The sequence below is a fragment of the Fukomys damarensis genome, unplaced genomic scaffold (genome assembly GCF_012274545.1).
Source record: "Fukomys damarensis isolate Sample0158 unplaced genomic scaffold, DMR_v1.0_HiC HiC_scaffold_2, whole genome shotgun sequence".
Lineage (NCBI taxonomy): Eukaryota > Metazoa > Chordata > Mammalia > Rodentia > Bathyergidae > Fukomys > Fukomys damarensis.
The window spans coordinates 31,117,786-31,128,884 of record NW_022900914.1 but is presented as its reverse complement, the minus strand read 5'-3'; positions in this window follow the sequence as shown (position 1 = coordinate 31,128,884).

Genomic DNA, 11,099 nt, shown 5'->3' with positions numbered 1-11,099 from the left:
ATATATTATATATGTCTATAAATGTATATATATATATATATATATATATTTAAAGCAGCATATCTGAGATTAGTATGCAGGCACATTAAGTTCTAGCGAGAGGTTAGTAGAAGGAAAGAAGTGAGTAGTTTCCTGAGTGTATATGGCTGGACCTAGACTAAGGTGTAGATAAGCTTGTCTCCCCTACCTATACAATCTCACTTCCTACTCTCACCCTTAATCAGTGGTTCTGAACCAAGTTCCTAGATTGGGAGAAAGGTGTATGCATCCTAAAATTCTCAGGCATATTTCCAAGATATACATTTGCCATTTTCATGCTGTATACATTTTTGTTTCATCATTATTTTCTTTTAAAGTTACATTATAGGTAGTGTATATGATGTTATATGTATTGACTGATGGTACTTTTTCACCAGAACAGAGGAGCAGACTTGTGACGTATATAAACCACTGCCAAGCACTACTTGTGAAAACTCATTTCATCCCATGTAATCTCTGCCCGGGCCTCAGTCAGAATTCTCAATTGAGCTTTGGTCCTTGACATGGAATTCCCTTTCATCATCATGTGTATGAAATCCAGCAACACTCAGGGACCATCTCAAGTCCCATGTGCCATATAAATAAATCTTGGTAGGAAGTAAGAAATATAAAGCAAAGAAAGACTAAAACAGCACCCGCAGGGAGAAAGGACCATTCCTTGAGTGTGAAGCATGGGACGGATTTGAGACTAGTCATAAGGGTTGTGGGAGCTGTGTGTGGTAGGTGCAGCTACTCCCGACGTGTGGTGGAGCACGCTTCACTGAGGAGTTAAGATTGACACTCGAGAAGTAAGGAGGAAGGTCCTCTAGGATCAAAGAGGACAGGAAAAGAACAGAGTTATGGGCAAGGCAAAAGCAGTAAGGGGACAGTGACAACAGTTTGTCTAGAACCCAGAGCTGATGGCTGGGAGTCATGAGGGAGAAAGTTAATATGATTTCATAGTCTCATTCCTCATTCTGCTGAGACTGAAGACTAAAGAAGTAGTAATAAATATTTCCCCAAGTAGATGAGACTCTCCCTCTCTACGTTGGTTGTGGTAAATGATGTTTATGAAGTGCAATTGACAAATACAGTGAATATTTAAATTAAAAAAGTATTAAAGTAAAAGGCACATTTCCACAAATCCCAGTTTGAACACACTTAGCCCGTTATTCTTGCCACTTTCTGAGGCAGTTCTGGAAGTCTTTTCTCATGATTGTCTTTATGAGTTGTGATAAAAATTATGGTGAATGCTGCTACCAAGTACCATCCAATAGAAAGGTATCATGTGTCTGCAACTACCTTATTTACTGAATCTGGCACTGTGTGACTTCTGGTTCTTCCAAAAAGTCAAATGACCATGAAAGGTAAACATTTTGAATCTATTTAAGACATTGAGGAAGCCACCACAGTGCAACTACATAAACAAAAGACTTCCAGAAAGGCTTCAGAGCTGGGGATTTAGCTCACTGGTTCTGCCATCTGCCTCACAAGCACAAAGACCTCAGTTCGATCCCCCATACCAAAACAAAAAACAAAACAAAACAAAACCCAAAAAGCAGTGACAGAAAGGCTTCAGAAAGTGGCAAAGGTGGCGGGATAGGTGTGTTCAAAGTGAGGGGGACTATTTGGAGGGGTACTCTTGGAAATGTGTCTTTTACTGTAATGTAGTGTTTAGTCATGCTTCATACATACATAAATATGTGCATGTCATATTCAAGTTATCGACTTTACTACTAGACTTTGAACACCATTATCCTCTTGAATACAAATCAGCGTGGAATTGCATGTTTGATAAGAGATATCATACTTGACTTCTCTATGTATCTTGTCAAGGTTTGAGTAGGACTATTACTTATCTTACTCATATGGTACTAGGTTAACATATGTTATAAAAAGCAAATAAATAGAGCTAGAAGTGAAAAGATCTTAGAGATATAATGCTCTTGTGGAAAGGGAGGAAAAAGAGACACAGATAATGTTTACTTGATTAAGATTTCCTTAGTGTCTTCAATATAATTTCCCCCCTGAAGATTTACATAGGTGTTAAATATATTCAAATTATATTGCTGCAAATAAATAATGGATCTGCAATATTAGAAGTAGTGTTTACTAACACCTGTATTTAAAATTATTATTATTATTATTATTATTATTATTATTATTATTTATTGGTATGGGGATCAAACTTGGGACCTCGTGCTTGTGAGGCAGGTGGTGGCACTACTGAGCTAAATCCCCGGCTTAAAATACTATTTTTAATACTGTTATTTTATTAGAGTTTAAGGGAACCTTTCTGTTTTCTCATGTTAAGATGACTGTAGCATTTACAAAATGAGAATGTGTGCTAACAGGGATTTTATTTTAAGATTCACATTATATTATTCTCAGAAATTAATACACTTAGTTACTTGGGAAATATCCACAAAATAATCTACAATTTATGTCTATGGGAAAATAACAGTGACTTTCCATAAGGTGAAAAGTTCCAAACTAAATCTGCTGGAATCCTGTGTGAAGACTTCCTATTGTATAACACACTGAGCTATGGGTCATTTCATAAGTTATAAAATCCTTATTCAACAAAACATGTTGCTGCAAAGCAGAGGATTAATTGTTTGCTCTGAAAATTAAGGAAAGGGCACACCGTGAAGAAAAATGATATTAAATAGTATGATATTTCATACTGCTCAGAATTAATGAGCATTGTGATCACCTTAGCTGAGTTGCTGACCTTTACCATATTATCAAAATTCATTGTGTATGGAAAAATCTGTGGAGATTTCAAGTCCATTTGTTATGCGCCTAGATGTCTTGAGAAAATTATTGTGAACCTTTAGAAACTTTGAATGATTCTCTGATACTCTTTACATTTGAACACGTGGACATTACCTGTTTAAATTTTTATTAGTACGTTTGCATAATGTCTACATTCCTAACACATCCCAATTCTTTTTCTTCACCCCTTTCTTTCTCTTCCTTTCCCACTCCCTCCATCTCTTGATCCCCTTCCTGTTTGAGAAAGCTCAGTGTCTCTACCTCCTATCATCTATCTTTTGTTTTGCTCTTTGTTTATAATTTGGGTTTCTCATATGAGCAAAACCACGCGATATTTAAACTTGGATGTCCGATTTGTTTCACTTAACATTATGGTCTCATGGTGCACCAATTTTCCTACAAATAACTCAAGATTTTCTTTATGGCAGAATAGTACTCCTTTATGTCTGAATTCCACATTTTCTTTACCCATTCACCTGTTAATGGACATGTAGGCTACTTCCAGGATTTGGCTGTTAGAAATTGTGCTGCTATAAACATGGGTGTGCATGGATCACTGTAAAATCCACACATTATTTACTTTGTTGTAATATGAAGTTGTAAAAATGATTTAACTTCCAATATTAGGAAATGCTTTCTACAGGGGTTGTTACTTTCTAAGAATAATCTCATCTCTTAGACTCATAACACTGAATTTATTGTGACACCTGCCACCTGTGAGAGAACCAAAACCTTTCTATCACAGAGTCAAAGTAAACTGAATTTAAGAATTGTTAAGTAACATTTGTGGGATAAATTTCATAGCATATTCCACTAATAAGTATATAAAACTTTTTTTTTTTTTTGTACTGGGGATTGAACTCAGGTCCTTGCACTTGCAAAGCAGGCCGTGGAACCACTGAGCTAAATCCCCAGCCCCTAAGTCTGTAACACTGAAAAAGCTAAGCATGAAATTACATTTTGCTTAAAAGAAATCAGGACATATGGCTGTTACATCCTTTGTATCATAATGTAATTTCATTTGTTTCAAACTGATTATTAAAGACTGTGAAACCAGGGCCAGGGACATAGCCCAGTGGTGCTGTGCTGGCATCATAAGCACAAGGTCCTGAATTTGATCCCCAGTTCCAGAAAAAAGATAAAAAAAAAAGAATTATGAAACCAAGCATGGTGGTACACACCATAATCTACACTACAGAGAAGGTGGAGGTGGGAGAATTGCAAGTTCAAAGCTAGCCTGGGAAACTTAGAGTACAGTGTTTCAAAATAATAATTTTAAACAAGGGGCTGGGGATGCTGCTCGATGCTAGGACCCCTGCCTAACACCTGGGAAGCTTTGGTTTCGATACCCACTATCACACAAAACAAATAAGTCAAGGAATTGTAGCTTGCACCTGTAGTATAGAAAATTTCCATTTCCCTTCCTTTATACTACTGCATCTGTTCCACTCAACACATACCCTGTCCCCACAATAGTAGCGCACAAGAATAAATGTTGCTAGCACACTTCTGATTCAAGTCTGCAGCAATTTTCTAAGATCCAAGGGTAAATGCATATGAAACTTTCAATTTTTTATTACAGATGTAGGAATGAAAAATCACCTATAAATCATCTCAACTAGATCTAAATTAGATTCAGTATTATCAGTGATTTTCTTTATACACAGTTTTAGATTGGAAACTCCTTGTCATGATTATGCATGAGCAAAAATTCAGTCTTCCCAGACAAAGATCAATTCCTTAGATTCTTTCTCTACATCGCTAAATAATATAAGCTCAAGTCGTTCTGGCAGTATAAATTTTTGCCCTAATAATGCTCTATAATGGAACAACATTTATATAGAGTGTTAATACTTGCTTTGCTATTTTGGATGTGCTTCTGAGGTGCTCTCAGGACAATAAGAACACTAATAATTACTGATATTTGAGTGCTACCAATGTTTAAGGAACTATTCTTATCTCTGAACAGATAATCAGATCATTACTGCAAGCCAGTGAGTTAAATTTGATTATTTCATTCTCTGGATGAGAAAACCAAGGCACTACTTGGTTTTATTGTTTTGTGTCCTTTGTAAAGTGTGCATAGCATTGTACTTATCCTGTCTAAGGTAAAACCAGGACTCATGTATTGGCATCTATACTCATCTAAACAGAATAGATTTACTTTAGCTTCAGAAAAAAAAGAAGAATTTTAGTAAGAATATTAATGCAACAGTGTATAAATATTTTTCAGTACTGCGGTTTAAGTTCAGGGCCTTCACACTGAGTTACCTCCCTAGCCTTTTTTTTTTTTTTTGAGACATTCTTTCTAAATTGTTCAGGCTGGATCTGAACTTGTTATACACCTGCTTCAGTCTCCCAGAGTGCTGGGATTACAGGCATGTACTACCACACCCACCTTAATGTTATGATTTCTAAATAATTAAATTAATAAAAATTTCCCTTTGTTATCAGCTTTAAAACCAGTTTAGCACTGTTAAATATCCAGTGTCTAACTTCAAATTATAAATAAAAACGTTCTTTTTGTTACTTCAGTCTGTTTTCTTATTGCTTTAATTAAAAAATGGGTGTGGTTATTGTACATATTTTTAACAATACTGAATCTATCTGAATAATGTAAAGTTTGATTTTTGGAAGATGTTTATTTATTTTGAGCTTTTGATTAATTTGCAGTAAATACCAAACTTGGTAGAACCATTTCCATAAGTTAGTTATAAGACTTCACACATTTAAAATGATGCTTCAGATTTTGTTTAACCATTAGGTCACAGGAATTGGTATAGAAACTTCAGATATGATGCATACAAGTCAAGAGTTTCTCATGAAAAATTAATAAAACACTAGAATCTATCTGGATAAGAGGAAAATTAAAATATGAAACAAATGTGAGCTTGAAATTTTTCTCTAAGACTGAGATTGTTTCTGGCTAACTTCTAGGTTGATAAAGGGTGGAATCTTCTGAGAGTTAAGAATGGATATCTTTGCACTTAATATTTGAGCAGTCAAGTTCTGCCTTTGACTATCATGAGTTTGGGAAGTTACACTGTGTTTCATTTCCCTCAGCTATAAGTCAGGAAGGATTTTCAAGGCTTTCTTCAACAATAAGTTGAAAATTTTGCTCTATTATTAGCAAAAGAATGGCCAGACTAGCCTCCTCACAATTTGAAGGGGAGTAAACCAATCTGTGATGACAATAATAAAATGGCTACTAATAAGTGAATATTTACTATAAGTCATCTATAAGTCTAAGCATATGTTCATTGTTTTTTTTCTTTCTGTAACACTGGGTTATAGAAATAGTCCCTGTTTAAAATTAAGAAGCCGAGGCACAGTGACACAGAGACCTTGCAGAAGGTCTTACAGCCAGTAAGGGATGGAGCACAGACCTCAAGCCAGTGAGATGTGGGGGCCCAGTGTTCCCAAAAGCACAGTCTGCCCTTCTGGGGGAGTCAGAATGGTCCCTTCTCTGTCCTTTCATTTCAGGGAGATAATGGAAAAGATGGAGAAATGCTTCATAGCTGGAAAATCAACTTGAAATCTCTTCGGGATCACTTCATCACCTGAAATGATTTTTGGAACATTCTTCTTTCATGCTTAAGCAAGATTCTGACAGAGTATGATGCTGGCCAGGGTTGTAGAGTGTTTGTCAGGTTGGCATTGCGCCACTACCCTGGGTCTTTCTACTGGCCAACTCCAAGCAATATTTCTACAAAAGGTCACAGAGGCTGGTCACAAGGCTTCTGTCATTCAAGCTTTGCTGGTGGCGCTTGAATGTGTCAGTGTCAAGCAGCTCCTGGCCAGATGTGACGAGGTGGGGAAGCACAGGCAAGACTTCCCAGATGTGCTGCTCATGGAGGGAATTAAAAGTCAAAAGCATAGTCCTTCAGACCAGATTATATAGTAAGGGTCTCTTTGGATTATAAATACCCTATTTATATTATTTGTTACATGGTTTTCTTTGTTATAGGCATTTCTAGTAGTTATTTATCCTTGTTTACAGATTATGAACAGATTTAGAGTAACTGATTAAAAATTTAAAGGCATATATGCAGTCAGTGGGTGAGTAAAAACCACTCAGATTAAAATAAACTATGATGTTGCCAAATTTTAGTATAGTTTACTAACATTTGATTTGGAAGAACCTTCCTTTAATATATGAAGGGAGATCTATCTACTAATTCAGGCCACCTGCTCTAATAATCAGGCTGGGGGATTTGATTTTCATTGCCTTCAGAAAAATCTAATTAAAGCAGTGATACAAGTTTACAATTACATTGGACCTTCTGCATATCTGTGGTAGGTAGATCCAGCACGCACTGTGTTTTAGTCTCTTCCTCTTAACATCTCTGCTGATTCCCACCCCTTTGGTTCTTGGATGATTGAACACATGACACTCAACACTGGACAGGTGAGGTCAACAGCAAATTACGTCTCACATACTCACACTTCCAAGGAAGATGATGCCACAGGCCATGAGAGGATACATGGATTACTCTTGGGAACAGAGTGAACAAGCATAGGTTGCAGGAAGCCAGCTTTATAGTATCAAAAGGTTGGAGTGACCTCTGGTTCTCACGGGAGGAGATGATTGGTTTGTTTAAATAATTTCGAGGGCTGGAAGGTAACTGAAACCAAATACTCAGGAATAAGCAGTAAGTGTAGTTGAACTCTTGGTCTGGCTGTGAAACTTGGGAGTGAGGCCTTTCTGGTTATTCTAGTTAATAGAAACACACAATAACCAGTATTTATTTCAGGTTTAATGCCAAATACTGCTAAGTTCAGCCATAGCACCAGTGTCTCCTTCTCTCCTTTTGTATTAGCTTGAAATGCTATTTAACAAAGCAGTACAGACTTGATGTTTTAAACAATAGACATCAATTTTCTCTAGTTCTGAGAAACTGAGACTAGAAGTCCATGATCAAAGGGCAGTCAAATTCAGTTTCAGGGGAAACTCTCTTCTTGTCTTGTAAATAGTCAATTTCTTGTGTGTCCCACATGGTCTCTCCTCAGTGTGGTGTGCACGCAGAGAAGGAGACAGAGAGAATGTGTGCATAGAGATAGTACAAGGGGGCAAGTGCTCTTCAGTCTCTTCCTATAAAATACTAATCCTATGAGACCTAATGACATAATTGAAGCTTAATTATTTTCTTAGAGTACCATCTCCAAATATAGTCACACTGAAGTTAAGGTTTAAATCTAGAAGGGAAGATACATTCAGTTTATATCAACTCCCGTATTTTAAAATATTATCCATACTTTCAGTAATTGATTAATAAAGCTCTACTATAGATCAAATCTAGGAATATTACTAATATCTACCATGGCATTTATCACAAAATCAATTCTCTAGGATTATTTGTTGAATTGAATAAAGAAGATTTGAACTTGGGTTTTGTTCAATACACTCAACTTTTTCAGCTTTCCTCTAAATTTTCTCTGAAATTCATTTCTGAAGATCATTAGTTATCATAATTCTGATTTTAGATTTAGTCAACACATTATGATTGTCCTGTGTGGTTGTTGTTTTTGATGATGTCATAAGACATGTGTTATTGTCTTTTCACCTCCAGGGACTATTGAATGTGATGTTAATTTTGAGTTTTAGATCTAGTACTTGATATTTTTATCATCTGAAATGTGGAAGTAATGGTACTTATCCTATCTCTCACCCTGTACAGTTTAAATGAAGGCTCAAATATGAAAATGCTTGATAGCAGACAAATGCAGGGTAGGCTTTTAGTAAACTTTGCACTGCAGCAGCATTACTTTAAGCTGGCTGCTTAAAGCCCTTTCGATACCCTTGAAAATGTCCGTTCCAGTTTCCTGCATAACAAATCTGAGAAAGTTAAGTTGAGTTGAATTAATGGAAACATCTATCAGTGACATCCAACTGGCAAGTTCACAAAGAGATGTTTATTTTGAATCAAAACAAGCAGAGAATGAAAATGAGCAACTACCTGCTAACAGCAGGAAGGCCACGGGTGTTCTTTGTTTTCATCACATGCATGTTCTCCCTTCATAACTATGAATTTAGTGGTTCCCAAACTGGCATGATTTCAGGAACACATGGGTGCTCTTAATCTGTAAATTCCTGGCCTCATATCTGGAGAATAGCGTGCAGTAGGTCTGGGGCAGGATTAAGAAACCTGAATTTCAAATGCTCAAATGACGACTAGGAAAATTTGGAGGAAGGCTACCGAGTTATGGTAGAATGATGGTAAAGTACACAGAATTTACAATCTTTTCATGTAACAAACTTGTGATGTACTAATATCAATGTTGAATTGTGTAATATGACATTACTTAGCCCTGGTACACAAAATTTGGATTCAAAACAGTGGCAAAACTTACTGTAGTTTTGCATCATTTTTTTTTACATTGAATTGGGTCTATGTGAAATTAAGTCACTTTGTTTTGATTCAGGATGTGCCAATGAGAGCAGGAGACTCTAGCGGAACTGAGAAGTCCTGGATGAATAGTTTTATTTTTTTAGGACTTCAAAGTCTTATTGCTTTTCTTTATCGTACTTTATTCATCTTAGAACTTGAGGGAGTATCTGAACACAAAACCTACCAGAAACCAATCTGAACACTTAGCTAAGGGAATACTCTTTAATGAAATAAATTTTAAATACTTTCAAATTTCACCTATTCAAACACATAATATCAAGCTCACACAGTGTCATTCTTCTGTTTATAGGAAATATTAAATTATCTGTAGATAATTTACTTAGACATACACAAATTAACATATGTATTAGGGATATGTTCAACACCAAAACATGTGTATGGGGAATATTTTAAATCTGACTTGAAGTAAGCCAAATATTAGCTGAAAAACCAGCATTTGTAAAATAGCGATTTATGTATGGTTGCATCTTCAGAGGTTTTCATGTATTTTCCTGATTTTTTGCAGCTTATCTAAAAGCTGGGAAGGAAACATGTAACTAGACTTCTTTTGAAGAGGAAGGACTGGCAATAGGGTGGCTATTCTAAAGAGGGCTATCGGCTTAATTGGTGTCATTATCTAGTTGTCTATTTTTTTGTGGCTGCATCAGAATAATTGAGGTTAGATAGTTTAAAATGAACAGAAATGTATTGGGTTATGATCCTGGGAACTGGGAAGTTCATTACACCAGAACTTGGCAAGGTCTTCATGTTGGATCTTCCAATGGCAAAGAGAGAAGAGCAACAGAGAGTCAGTGCCATTTATGACCCATTCTCCTCTCTCCAGTCTACTTCTTAACAATGTTGCAGTGCAGAATAAATTTCCAACATATAAACATTGGGGAACATTCAAACCATAGCAATTAGGATCAGAAATTATATTAGAGCCCAGGTCTTCTGATCTTAATTCACTGAATCAGGTGATGTCGTTTACATAGTAAAAAGGATGCCATCGTTAATGGGGCATGGGAGTGAATTTAAGTGGGATGGATGTTAGAGACATCAAGAGCCAAATAGTTTTTCTACTTGCCCTCCTTATACCTCTGCTATTTAAAAATTAACAGAGCCCAAGGAAAGACTGTGACACCTTACCTGTTTTGTGTGCTTCTTCCCAGATTCGAGTTCAAGTTCATCTTCTTTGGGTCACTTCCAAGGAACATGATAGATGACGGGAACTTCACAATCTGAGAACAGAAAAAATGTAAAATCTCTAAATTCTATTAGAGATTAACTTCAGATAAGGGCTAGAAAGTAGACACTTTAATGGAATTTACTTTATGGATTCAATTAGATACATTTAATGTGTTCTGGATATATGTTCATTAAAATGATGTAGAACACTAAAGCATAGACAGTTATTGTTTTGAGAGCTCTGGATAATTAAAGAACAATCTCAGTTAATCAGCATATGAGTCTTTAAATTCATTTTTTTAATGTTTACTATTATATTATAAAATTGTTCTTTTATAAAAGAGTAAGGGCTGCTTTCAGTCACAGGAAACGTCAAGAGACTGCAAGTAGAGATGAGTAAAAGGCCTAGAGAAAGGAACTAGTTCAGTGACAACCTTTGCATTTCGGCATTCCAATAATTGCTTTTCACCTAAGAACTTCTCTATTAGCAGTACCTTGCTGCCCTGTACACCTCCCCACGTACATATCCTCTTAACTTGTTCACACATTGTGAAGATCTGAAAATTTCACAAAACTGTATGCAGGACCAGAGCTGGCTATCTTATTTAGAGTTTCAGGGCAAAACTGAAATGTGGGGCATTTTGTTCAAAGAAGAAAAATGTGTCTTTTTAGAATAAATTGTAGTACTGTATCTTTAAGGGACTAAATATGAAACTTTTTTTTTTT